The following is a 12,944-nucleotide window of genomic DNA, read 5'->3' as shown; positions in this document are numbered from 1 at the left end:
CTTTTCCCCTTTCCCTTTTCCCCTTTCCCTTTTCCCCTTTTCCTTTCCCCTTTTCCTTTCCCCTTTTCCTTTCCCCTTTTCCTATTCCTTGAAATTTCCCCCCCTTTTCTCCCCTTTCCTTTCCCTCCCTCTTCTCTTTTTCCCTTTTTCCTTTTTTTCCTCCTTTCCTTCCCTCCTTTTCCTCCTTCCCCCTTTTTCCTTTCCCCTTTCCCAACAGAAAAGGCTCCCCAGGATCCCTGGATCCGTGCCAGCTGTGCCCTCTCTGCATGCCAGGCACATCCCCAGCCTCGGGAGCGTTGGGAATTTGGGATCCAGGCCCAGCTCCCTCTTTGTGGCAGGCAGGAGCAAAGCCCCAGCAGAACATTTGGATTCAGCTCCTCTTCCTGGGATCTTTTAGGTTGGATTTGAGGTGCTGGCAAAGAGGGAAAAGCAAATCCAGGTGGAAAACATTCCCAGGGCTGCGAGGAAGTTTTGTTGGCATCGCCCCACTCTGGATTCCAGGAAATCAGGGCTTGGATGGAGTTCCCAGGGGGATGCTCTGGGATGGATGAGCAGAGGTTCACCAACATCTGCTCCCTGCGTGTGCAGGCCCAGCATTCCCAGCAGGAATGACCCGGGGAGCAGCACCAGCAGCATCCCTGGCACCCTCCCCCGGAGCTGCAGGAATTCACAGCCCGGTGTAAGAGCAGGAGGCAATTCCCGATCTCCCTCGGCAGCCCCGGTCCCCTGGGGTGATCCCGGGGTCTGCTCCAGCTGGGAATGCCGGGAGGAGCCGCAGGGATTGGGGCTGGGGTGTTCCTGGGGCACAGAATTCCCAGAGAATCCGCGGCTGCTCCATCCCTGCAAGTGTCCAAGGCCAGGCTGGGCCGGGCTCGGAGCACCCTGGCTTAATGGAAGTTATCCCTTCCTTCCCTAAATCCTCAAATCCTCCCCATCCCAAGCATTCCATGATTCCAGTCGAGGAGGGGACAGCGCTTGGGGACAGTGGTGGCAGCGCCGCATCCCCCGCTCTCAGCCGCGTTCCCGGTTTTTTTCTTTTCCCGGGAATGTTTTTTGTCCAGAAGGTGGTGCCAGAACCGTTCGGGACGCGCCGCCACCGAGGCCACCGCCTCCTCTGAGGATGTCCCCGAGCTGCCACCGCCCCCGCTGAGGATGTCCCCAAGGTGCCACCGCCCCCTCTGAGGTTGTCCCCAAGGTGCCACCGCCCTCCCCATCCTCTGGATGAGTTTTAGGACGGGAAAATCCAGGGCGGGAGCAACAACCGCCCCTTGGCGCGGGGCAGCGCCCGGTTCTGTGACATTCCTGGTGCCTGAGCCACAGGATCCAGCAGGAAACGTCCCCAGCCGGGCTTTGTGTCACCCAGCAGGGTCACCGCGGGCTCGGTGTCCTCCCTGCCGGGGTGACAGCGCTGTCACCTCGCCACACATCCCTTTTCCAGCTGCTTCCCGGCCTTTGTTCCCTGGTCCCGGCGTGATTTGGGGGCTGGGAGTGGTGTGGAGGAGGTGACAGCTGGTGGCTTCTCCATGGGGACAAGGAAAGGAAAGGAAAAAGGAAAGGAAAAAGGAAAAAAGGAAAGAAAGGAAAGAAAGGAAAGGGAAAATGGAAAGGAAAAAGGAAAAATGGAAAGGAAAAAGGAAAAAAGCAAAGGAAAATGGAAAGAAAAAAGGAAAGGAAAAAGGAAAGGAAAAAGGAAAAAAGGAAAGGAAAAAAGAAAAATGGAAAGGAAAATTGAAAGGAAAAAGGAAAAAAGGAAAGGAAAAAAGAAAAATGGAAAGGAAAATTGAAAGGAAAAGGGAAAAAAGCAAAGGAAAAAGGAAAAAAGCAAAGGAAAATGGAAAGAAAAAAGGAAAGGAAAAAGGAAAAAAGGAAAGGAAAAAAGAAAAATTAAAGGAAAATTGAAAGGAAAAAGGAAAATGGAAAGAAAAAAGGAAAGGAAAAAAGGAAAGGAAAAAGGAAAAAAGGAAAGGAAAAAGGAAAAAAGGAAAGGAAAAAGGAAAAAAGGAAAGGAAAAAAGAAAAATGGAAAGGAAAATTGAAAGGAAAAAGGAAAAAAGGAAAGGAAAAAGGAAATGAAAGGAAAAAGTAAAGGAAGGGAAAAAGGAAAGGATCCTCCTCCCCCAAACCAACAGCCCTGTCCAAGGCCATGCATCTTCCTGCAGGACACGTTCCCTCTCGTCCTGCTGTCCCCTTCCCTGGTGTCCCCAAGGCTTTTGTTATCCCAGCAAATCCTCCTGTTTTGGGAGGGGATGGAATTTGGGCACTCTGGGAGTCACCACGACCCTGAACAGCTCCAGTCTGAGCTCCTGATTTATTTCCCTCAATCCCAGAACCTTCCACTTCTCTGGGGGGAAAATGAGGGATTTGGGGCACAGCCAGAGGAGGATGGGGAGGGTGGGAGCTTGGGATCCGTGTTGGGAACATGGCAGAGTCACCCAAAGGGACAGATCCCTGTGGATAACACTGGCTGTCCACCCCTGGGAGTGTCCCAGGACAGAGCTGGGATTAACCTGGGATAAGGAAAGTGTCACTGGATGAGCTGTAAGGTCTCTCCCAACCCAAACCAGTCTGGGATTCCATGGAAACAAAAAGCCCTGCTGGTGTTCCCAGGTTCCTCTGGAATGGAGCTTTTCCAGGTGAAACAATGCCCATGGAATGGAGCTTTTCCAGGTGAAAAAATGCCCAAGAACTGGAGTTTTCCAGGTGAAACAATGCCCAGGAAATGGAGTTTTCAAGGTGAAACAATGCCCAGGGAATAGAACTTTTCCAGGTGAAACAATGCCCAGGAAATGGGGCTTTTCCAGGTGAAAAAATGCCCATGGAATGGAACTTTTTCCAGGTGAAACAATGCCCAGGAAATGGAGTTTTCCAGGTAAAACAATGCCCAGGAAATGGAGCTTTCCCAGGTGAAACAATGCCCAGGAAATGGAGCTTTCCCAGGTGAAACAATGTCCAGGAAATTGAGCTTTTCCAGGTGAAAAAATGCTCATGGAATGGAGCTTTTTCCAGGTGAAACAATGCCCAGGAAATGGAGTTTTCAAGGTGAAACAATGCCCAGGGAATAGAACTTTTCCAGGTAAAACAATGCCCAGGAAATGGAGTTTTCCTGGTGAAACAATGCCCAGGAAATGGAGCTTTTCCAGGTAAAACAATGCCCAGGAAATGGAGTTTTCAAGGTGAAACAATGCCCAGGAAATGGAGTTTTCAAGGTGAAACAATGCCCAGGAAATGGAGTTTTCAAGGTGAAACAATGCCCAGGGAATAGAACTTTTCCAGGTGAAACAATGCCCAGGAAATGGAGCTTTTCAGGTGAAACAAAGCCCATAGAATGGAGCTTTTTCAAGGTGAAACAATGCCCAAGAACTGGAGTTTTCCAGGTGAAAAAATGCCCAGGAAATGGAGTTTTCAAGGTGAAACAATGCCCAGGGAATAGATCTTTTCCAGGTGAAACAATGCCCAGGAAATGGAGTTTTTCCAAGCAAAACAATGCCATGGAAGTTTTCCAGGTGAAACCATGCCCAGGAAATTGAGCTTTTCCAGGTGAAACAATTGGAATTGATCTTTTCCAGGTGAAACAATGCCCAGGAAATGGAGCTTTTCCAGGTGAAACAATGCCCAAGAACTGGAGTTTTCCAGGTGAAACAATGCCCAGGAAATGGAGCTTTTCCAGGTGAAAAAATGCTCATGGAATGGAATTTTTCCAGGTGAAACAAAGCCTATAGAATGGAGCTTTTTCCAGGTGAAACAATGCCCAGGAAATGGAGTTTTTCCAAGCAAAACCATGCCCAGGAAATGGAGTTTTCCAGGTGAAACAATGGGAATAGATTTTTTCCAGGTGAAACCATGCCCATGGAGTGGAGTTTTCCAGGTGAAACAGCGCCCAGGACGGTGGCAGCGCCAGGTGCCATCAGCTGCTCTCCCAAAGGGACCAACCAGACGTGTTTTTCTCCCCCAGTGCTTCAAAGAACACCAGGAAAAGCTTTCGGGGAACTGGTTTCCCCAAATCCCAGCTCTGATGTGGGGACTGAGCAGGAAAAACCCCAAAACCCTTCAGTGGCCGTGGTGCTGCTCAGTCAAACATCCAGCTCGATCTTGCAAGTCTCTTCCAACCTTAATAATCCTAAAATTCCTGCTCTGAGAAACAGGGAGCTTTTGGGAACTGGGAATTTTTAATTTTTTTTTCCTTTTTTTCCACCTCTGGGGCTCCTCCCGAGCCAGCATCTCCCTGCTGGTGCCACGAGCAGCTTTGCAAAGGCGCCGCTGAGACAGGAGGGCGAATTGGCTCCTTCAATCAGCGGCCCAGGTGCCTCCCAGACCCCACCTTTGGCCTTAAAAGACTTTTAATTGAGGGCTGCGAGAGAAAATACCCGGTGGGCAGCCCCAGGAGTGCCGCAGATAATCATCAGGGTGCCCTACATACGGCTTGGCTGCGAGATCAGACGGGCCAGAAGAATCCGACATTGTTCCAAATGAACAGGAGAGGGAAGTAACAACTCCATAATTACTCACCTCGAGTTAATTGATGGTAATTACAGCGAGTAGGCACTGGAGGAAGCAGTGACGAGCTGGCCCTGGAGAGTCACGGGGAGGGCTGGGAGTGTGCCCTGCGCTCCGCGGCTCCGAGGGGGTTAAACTCCATGGGTTTGGTCGGGAAATTTTTTTTTTTTTTGCTCTTTTCCCTCCCTCCCGGGTTATTCGCAGCAAACAGAGCCGGGCTGGAAGGGCTGAGCTGAGCCTTTGCTCCTGGGGACAGCCCGGCGCTCGTTGCCGGGCACTTCCCGAGCGAGGCGGGCGTTGTCCCCGCGGGCAGCGCGGGGCTGCTCCGCGCCCGAGCCCCCCGTGCCACCCCCGTGTCATGGGGGATGACATCGACTGGCTGGACCTGCCGGGCAGGTGGACCTACGGCGTCTGCGGGGACGGCAGGATCTTCTTCATCAAGTACGGTCCCGTCCGGAGCCGTCCTGGGGTGGGGAGGGGGCTCTGCTGGGGCTGGGGGGAGCGGGGGGAGTGCTTGGGGGGCTGCAAAGGGTGGGGGGCTCGGTTTGGGGTGCGGACGAGAGGTTCCTGTGCTGTCCCATGGCACAGCCGCCTCTCCTGTCCTCCCGGTTCTCCCTTCTTGAGGACGCTGCTGTCACAGTTCCCCTCTTCCCTAAAATCCACTCGTTCGGCTGGAGAAGTCCCCCGTGGTGGCAAGAGATGGGAAGGGGCTGCTGAGACCCCCGGGGGTGCTGACAGCTCCTCTGTCCTTGTCCCTCACAGCGACGACACCAAATCCACCAGCTGGGTGCACCCGGGCTCGGGCTACGCCATCCAGAGCGGGCACTTCTCCTGCACAGGTGAGCAGGGCCCGGCTCCTGGGGGCCAGGACTGGGAAATGTGCAGTGAAACCCCCCGGGAGTGCAAAGGAGACCCCCCAAAACTGAGCCAGCAGCAGCTGTCTGCAGCTGGGGAGGCTGGAGGTGATGCTGTCTCTCCCCAGCGTGGGTTTTCCTGGTGGATTTTCCCCACCCTCCTGTGGTCTCTGATGAGGAGGAGCCTCAAACTTCTACAAAAACGCAGTTTGAGCCTTGTGAGAGCCAACAAAGTGTCACCATCACCCCTCGATCCCTTGCCCGCACCGTCCTGCCCTTCCCCGGGAGGGAGGGAGGGTGACGCCGGTGGGGGGACAGCGAGGGTGACCCCGCTGCTGGCCTGTCCCCGCAGGGCTGCCCCGAGGCTGGGAGGTGGACACCACCATGCACGGCGGCCTCTACTTCATCAAGTAAGTGAGAAGGGGCCGGGGGTGAAGCTTTTGCAGCCCGGGATGCTGCGGGACGCTCCCCGGGCCGGGGCAGGAGCAGCCCCAGCTCCGGGCCCTGCACCTGCAGCTCCTGCGCTGAACGCCCATCCCAGATGCAAAATTCTCCTCGGAGGCTCTGGGGTGTGGTGGGCGAGCCAGCCACCCCCTTCCCCGCGTCATCCCGCGGGGGAACATCCCCCGGAGCCCGGCGGGGAATTCCTGGAGCTGCCGGGTTTGGTGGGGAGGAGCGCGGTGTCGGAGGGTCCCTGGGGCACGGAGCTGGCTGTGCTGGCCGGGCTGAGGCTCCGGCCCCGGGCGCTGCTCCCGGTTCATCCCACTGGGTTGTTCCCCGTTCCCTCTCGCCCCTTTTTTGCCTCCAGTGCCGGGATCGGGGCCGTGGCGAGGCGATTTTGGTGTCTAGACAGGCTGAGAGCTGCAGGCTGTGCCTCGCCTGGCGTGGGGCTCCGGGTCCTGCCGGGTGAGGCTGTTCCAGACGGGATCTTTGAGCCCGTCCCTATCTGGCTCCCGGAGCTTTCCCTGTGCGCCCAGACAGCAATAAAAACGCGGCAAAGGGAGCAAAGATCCCGCGGCGGGCCGGAGCAAAGCGCCGGGAGCAGCCGCGCTAATCTGGGCAGTGTCCTTGAGGCAGCCCCAGACGGGGCCGGGAGTGCGGCTGGGGCTGCTCCGGGAGCCTCCTGGAGGGGTTGGAGCTGGGACCTCAGGAACCACCTTCCCTGTGTGCCCTGGGACCTGGGAATGTCACAGTGGGGCAGGGAATGCCCTGGGAGCCTCCTGGTGGGGCTGGAGCTGTGACCCTGGGGGCAGAGACCACCTTCCCTGTGTGTCCTGGGACCTGGGAATGTCACAGCAGAGCAAGGAATGGGATTGGGGCTGCTCCAGGAGCCTCCTGGAGGGGTTGGAGCTGTGACCTCAGGAACCACCTTCCTGTGTGTGCCAGGACCTGGGAATGTCACAGAGGAGCTGGGAATGCCCTGGGAGCCTCCTGGTGGGGCTGGAGCTGTGACCCTGGTGGCAGGGAGCACTGTCCCTGTGTGCCCCATGACCTGGCAATGTCACAGCAGAGCAGGGAATGAATGGGGTTGGGAGGTGGTGGCCACCAGGCCAGGGCTGGGGAAGGGTCCTGCCAGCCCCACCTGTGGCCCAGGGGACCGAGTGGTGGCTGTTGTCCTCCAGAGGTGGCACCAGGCCCAGCTGTGGAGAAGGGAAGCTCCAGAGGATGCCAGGCACCCCCCCAGCCCAGAGTCCCAGCGCTCCCACCCCAAAATTGGGATTTTTCACCCCAATCCTGCCCCCAGCTGTCCCTGCAGGAGGAGAGGCCCTGCTGTGTCCATGGCTTTGGGATGGGGCTGCTGTGCCATAAAGGGAGCAGGGAATAACCAGACCCCAAACTGGGGGGCTCAGCCTGCCTGGGGCCTGGGGGGCTCCCCCGAGAGCTCCTCTGTTTCTCCTGGGCTCTTTTTGGGGAGCAGGAGCGCAGTGGGAGGTGGAGCAGCCCCTGTGGATCCCCTCTGCCTGCAGCTGGGGACACGGCCCTGGGGACAGGACAGCTGCAATTCTGGGCTGGCAGGGAGGGAGGGTGTCCCCCGTGCTGTGGGGACACAGGAGGCAGCAGATCCAGTGAAAGCCACCCCTGTGGCCAGCCCCTAAAGCCCCGTGGCTAATGGGGGATTATAGGATCAAGGGCGGCCGCCGGTTTTCCCTTCCCAGAGCGCCCTGGTTGTCCCCAGCCCTGGGACAGGAGGTCCCTGCTGGGTGCAGGAAGGTGCCAGCAGGGTGCCAGCAGGGTGCCACCACGGCCTGGCAGCTGTGACAGGCAGAATGAGGGCAGTGCCCTGGGCTGGGGCACGGTGCCGTGGCTGTAGGGCTGCGATCCGCAGGGCCAGCGCCTCCGTGCCAGCTCCAGGAGCCACCAGGCTGGGCTGGGGGCCTGAGCAGGGTCCTGCCAGCCCCACCTGAGCCATCCTGGCCACCAGCTGGGCTGTTGGGGGCTGTCCTGCCGCCCATCCCCTCCCCTGGGGTGCAGATCCCACCCTGCTCCAGAGGGTTCCACACCTGGCTGGCACCGAAGGGGCTCCCCTGCCCCACCAGGTGCAGGATCCCCAGGGATGTGGAGGGATGTCCTGTCTGATCCAGGGGGGGTGCAGGGCCCTCTCTGCCCCCCATCCCAGTGCTGGGGTGCCTGGGGAGCATTGTCCAACGCTGGGGTGCAGGATCTGGAATATTGGGATGTGGGAAAGGGAGCAGGGGGATGCACAGGGGAGCTCGGTCCCTGCTGTGCCCGGGTTCTGGGATTTGGGTCTGGGATGTGGGTCCGAGAAGTGCCCAGGTTCTGGAATTCAGGTCCAGGCTGTGCTCAGCCTCTGGGATGTGGGTCCAGACTGTGCCCAGGTTCTGGAATTTGGGTCCAGACTGTGCCCAGGGTCTGGAATTTGGGTCCAGTCTATGCCCAGGTTCTGGAATTCAGGTCCAGGCTGTGCCCAGGTTCTGGGATGTGGGTCCAGGCTGTGCCCAGGGTCTGGGTTGCAGGTCCAGGCTGTGCCCAGGTTCTGGAATTCGGGTCCAACTGTGCCCAGGTTCTGGAATTCGGGTCCAGACTGTGCCCAGGTTCTGGAATTCGGGTCCAGCTGTGCCCAGGTTCTGGAATTCGGGTCCAGACTGTGCCCATGGTCTGGAATTCCGGTCCAGTCCATGCCCAGGGTCTGGGTTGCAGGTCCAGGCTCTGGGGTGCGGGAGCAGTGGATCCCGGCTGCTCCCCGCGGGGTGTGCGGGGCGCTCCAGCCCCTGGCAGGGTCGCGGCTCCCCTCGGTGCGGCACAGGGGGGCTCGGCGCGGTCCCCCCGGGGGCTGCGGAGGTGGGGGGCGGTGGGGGCGGCGCGGCCCCCCCGCCCTGCTCGGTGCCAGCCCGGCGTCACGTGCCGCTCGGTGGCCCCCGAGCATGCCCAGCTCCGGCTGCGGCTCCGGCTCCCGCTCCGGCTCGGGCTCGGGCTCGGGCTGGGGGCGGCCGGGAAGATGCTGCGCCCGTAGGCAGCGGGGGGGGACCGGCCGCTGCCCGCCCCGCACGGTGAGTGCCTCCGGCGCGGCTCCCTTCCTCCTCCTCCTCCTCCTCCTCCTCCTCCTCCTCCTCCTCGCGGGCGCTGAGCGGGGGGCGCGGAGCGGCAGCGCATCCCCTCACGGTACTTGGGGGGCTCTTTCAGGGAAGAGGGGGGGCTGCGCTCCGACCCCATGGGCAGAGCAGGGCGCTGTGGGGCCCGGCACCCCCCGGCTGCCCGAGGGGCTCCCCTGCACCCCCTGCCCCTCGTGCTGAGCTTTGGGTGAGGAGTGGGGGCCCCCCCGAGCCGTCCCCGCCGTGTGTTTATGGGCTGCGAGCTGGTTTGTGCCCCCCAAACCCCAAATGCTGCGGGCTGGGACCCTCTGGGTTTGGACCCGAGCTTGGCCCCGACTCCGTGCAGGGGCAGAGCAGCGCCGAGGCTTTGGGGGAGCCCCGCTGTTGGCTGTCTCAGCACCCCCAAACCCCATCCTGGTGAAGGGGGGCTCGGGAGGGCCGGACCCGCCAGCGCCGCGTGCCGCGCTGGCCCCGCGCTGCGCTGGGGACGGGATGTGATGGATGGGGCTGAGAGATGTCGTCTGGCGCTTCCCAGGAAAGCCGAGACCTTCCCTTGGCTCCGCGGCTCGTTTCGCTGCCTGCTGCGAGCGGCGAGCCATCCTCCCCCTCCTCCTCCTCCTCCTCCTCCTCCTCCGGGCCGGGAGGAAGGGCAGCGCCGCCGCTCCGGGCCCCCCTGCACCGGGGGGTGTCTGGCGGTGCCGGAGACGCGCGGGGCGCAGCCGCTGCCCCGAGCCCTCAATCGCAGCTTTGTTGCGCCGCTCGCAGCTCGGAGGGAAACAGCCTCTGATTCATCACATGATGGGGATGTTAATACGCCACGAGTCTATTAAACCCCAGCGGAAGGGGCCGGACCGGCCTCCCCCGGGGGGCTCGCCGGGGACCCCACTGCTGACCGCGGGCCGGTCACTCCGGCACCTCCGTGCGGGGTCTCGGCCCCTCCGGGGGCACCGCGCAGCACCTGGCGCTGCCATCCCGCCGTGACGCGGTCCCTCGGGGGCAGGGGGGCCGCCCCCCGCTCCAGATGGCCGCGGGAGCCGCTCCGTTAATCCCGGCGTGCGGGGAGGGCGCCGTGGCCACGGCGGGGTGCGGGGAGCGCCGGCAATGGAGGGAGCCGGGGCTGGCGTTTGCTGCAGGATCCATCGCTCCAGGCTGGCTGCGGCGCTGCGTGCGGCTCTGCAGCCGGGGATCGGCAGCACCCCGCTGCTTTCTCCCACTCCTGCGCGTCTGCAGGAGCGCCTGCAGCCCGCCGTGAGCCCGCCGTGAATCCCGCCATGAATCCTGTTGTGAATCCTGTTGTGAATCCCACTGTGATCCCTCCATGAATCATGTTGTAGGTCCCTCCATGAATCCCACCGTGCTCCCTGCATGGATCCCAGTGTGATCCCTGCATGGATCCCAGTGTGAATCCCGCCTTCAATCCCACAGTGATCCCTCCATGAATCATGTTTAAGATCCCTCCATGAATCCCACCATGATCCCTCCATGAATCCCACCATGATCCCTCCATGGATCCCAGTGTGATCCCTCTGTCAATCCCTCTGCGATCCGTCCATGGATCCCAGTGTGAATCCTGCCTTCAATCCCACAGTGATCCCTCCATGAATCCCACCATGAATCCTGCCTTGAATCCCTCTGTGATCCCTCCATGAATCTCACTGTGATCCCTCCATGAACCCCACTTTGATCCTTCCATGAATCCCACCCTGATCCCGCCCTGATCTCTCCATGAATCCCACCCTGACGCCACCCTGATCCCTCCATGAACCCCACTCTGATCCCTTCATGAATCCCGCCCTGATCCCACCCTGATCCCTCCATGAATCCAAACCTGACCCCACCCTGATCCCTCCGTGAATCCCACCCTGATCCCTCCATGGATCCCACCCTGATCCCTCCATGAATCCCACCTTGATCCCACCCTGATCCCTCCATGAACCCCACCTTGATCCCACCCTGATCCCTCCATGAATCCCACCCTGATCCCACCCTGATCCCTCCATGAATCCCACCCTGATCCCTCCGTGGATCCCACCCTGATCCCTCCATGACTCCCGCCGTGAATCCCGCTCTGCACCAAGCTCATCCCTGGGCGCCCAGCCCTGCCCATGCCGGGCTCCGTGTGTGAGTGTGGCTGCTCCAGATCCTTCCCCTGGGTCCTGCCGGCATTTCCTCATGGGACAGGAGAGCTCCTGCAGCTCCTGTCCCACTCAGACCTGCACCTGTCCCTCTTGTCCCCATCCCTTCACCAGGAGACGCTTCCCAAGCCAGCTCCTTCCCTCCTCGGCCTGGCAGAGCCGTGGCTGGGGGACACCTGGGCCTGTCACCCACCCCAGCCACCCCCGTGGGGACACAGAGCCAGGACGAGGATCCCAGAGAGGAGATGGCCGAGGAATTACAATTCCTGAGCTAAAACTCCCATGGGAAGCACAAAATCCTGCCTTTATGGACTTTGGTGCTTGCAGGGGACCCCCAGCCCACCGTGGGGACCCCCTGGCACCCGTCCTGCTGCACTGGGCCACCAGAGACATCCCACAGGGACAGGGGCCGTGGCGAGGGGTCCCCAGGTGCCCGTGGCAGAGGCGGTGACAGGGTGACAGCGGCTGGCACCGGGCTGCCGCTGCAAGCCGCGTTTTCCTGCCGAGTTCCCATAGAAACAGGCGGGAGCAGCCGCGGGGCTGGCGAGGACGAGGCAGAGGAGGGACGGGCAGGAGGGTGAGGGACACGGCTGGCACAGCCTGGGTGAGGCCACGGTGCCAGCACCACGAGGGCACCGCTGACCCGTGGCTGCTTCATTCCATGGGGAAGGGACAAGGGACAACAGCGTGGCCCTGGCTGCGTGTCACCATGACACGGGTGACTGTGTGTGTCCGTGTGTGTGTGTGTGTCGTGGTGCCCACACCCCCCACGCCACTGCCAGGCCCGGTCTCGGGCATAAAACCAACCCCAGATGGGCACTGAGGGGATTTTAATCCCCCCGAGGCCTCCTGAGCCAGCCAGGCAGGGCCGGCGTTGTTTTCTGCTCCATCTGTGCCCCCAGGAATCAGCTGGGCTGGGGATTTCTCCCAAAGTTGGGCTGGAAGGGGCTGCGTGCTGCTCCTCTCCCTCTCTCTCTCTCCCAGGATTTGGTAGTAGCATCCCCCACTCCTGTTTTCCTCGGAAAACACGATCATCCGCAGCAGGAGCAGCGCCTGGAGGAGCGCGCTGCTGCCTCCTCTCCAGCCGCCTTCCTCCGCAGCGTTCGCAGCTCTCCGCCCACCCGGGGAAGTCCTGCCCTGCCGGCAGCCCCTTCCCACCGCCCCGCGGGGAGGTGATGATCCCAAACATCATCCCCGCTTCTCCCGGCACGGCTGAGGAGCGCGGGGCACGGGCAGATTGAAAGAAACCTGCAGGCAGAGGGAGGGAAGGGGCACGTGTGGAGCCCCCCCTTCCAGCCCTGCCTGCTCCTTCCACCATCCCAAGCTGGAAAATCCCCCGGGATTGGGATGTTCTGGGTGGGCAGCGCTGCTTTTCCATGTGGATTTGGTTGGATTCTGGTTTTTACCCAGCGGCAGCAGCACGGGGAGCCCTCCCAGGGCCTGTCCAGAGCTCATCCAGAGCTCCAGAGCCAGGCTGGAGCAGGGAAAGGCTCCGGAGCAGCGGATGGGGGGTGAGGCAGCTCCAGCATGCAGGGAAGGAGGCTGGATGGTGGCAGAGAACAAGGATAGATGGTGGCAGAAAGGCTGGATGGTGGCAGAGAGGCTGGATGGTGGCAGGGAAGGAGGCTGGATGGTGGCAGGGAACAAGGATAGATGGTGACAGGAAATGAGCCTGGATGGTGACAGGGAGGGAGGCTGGATGGTGACGGGAGTGAGGCTGGATGGTGGCAGGGAACAAGGCTGGATGGTGGCAGGGAGAGAAGCTGGATGGTGGCAGGAGTGAGGCTGGATGGTGGCAGGAAATGGGCCTGGATGGTGACAGGGAGTGAGGCTGGATGGTGGCAGGGACAGAAGCTGGATGGTGGCAGGGAACAAGGAAGGATGGTGGCAGGGAACAGGGATGGATGGTGA

Source organism: Fringilla coelebs, assembly GCF_963513975.1.
Source record: "Fringilla coelebs genome assembly, chromosome: 23".
Taxonomy (NCBI): Eukaryota; Metazoa; Chordata; class Aves; order Passeriformes; family Fringillidae; genus Fringilla; species Fringilla coelebs.
This window is presented reverse-complemented; position numbering follows the sequence as displayed.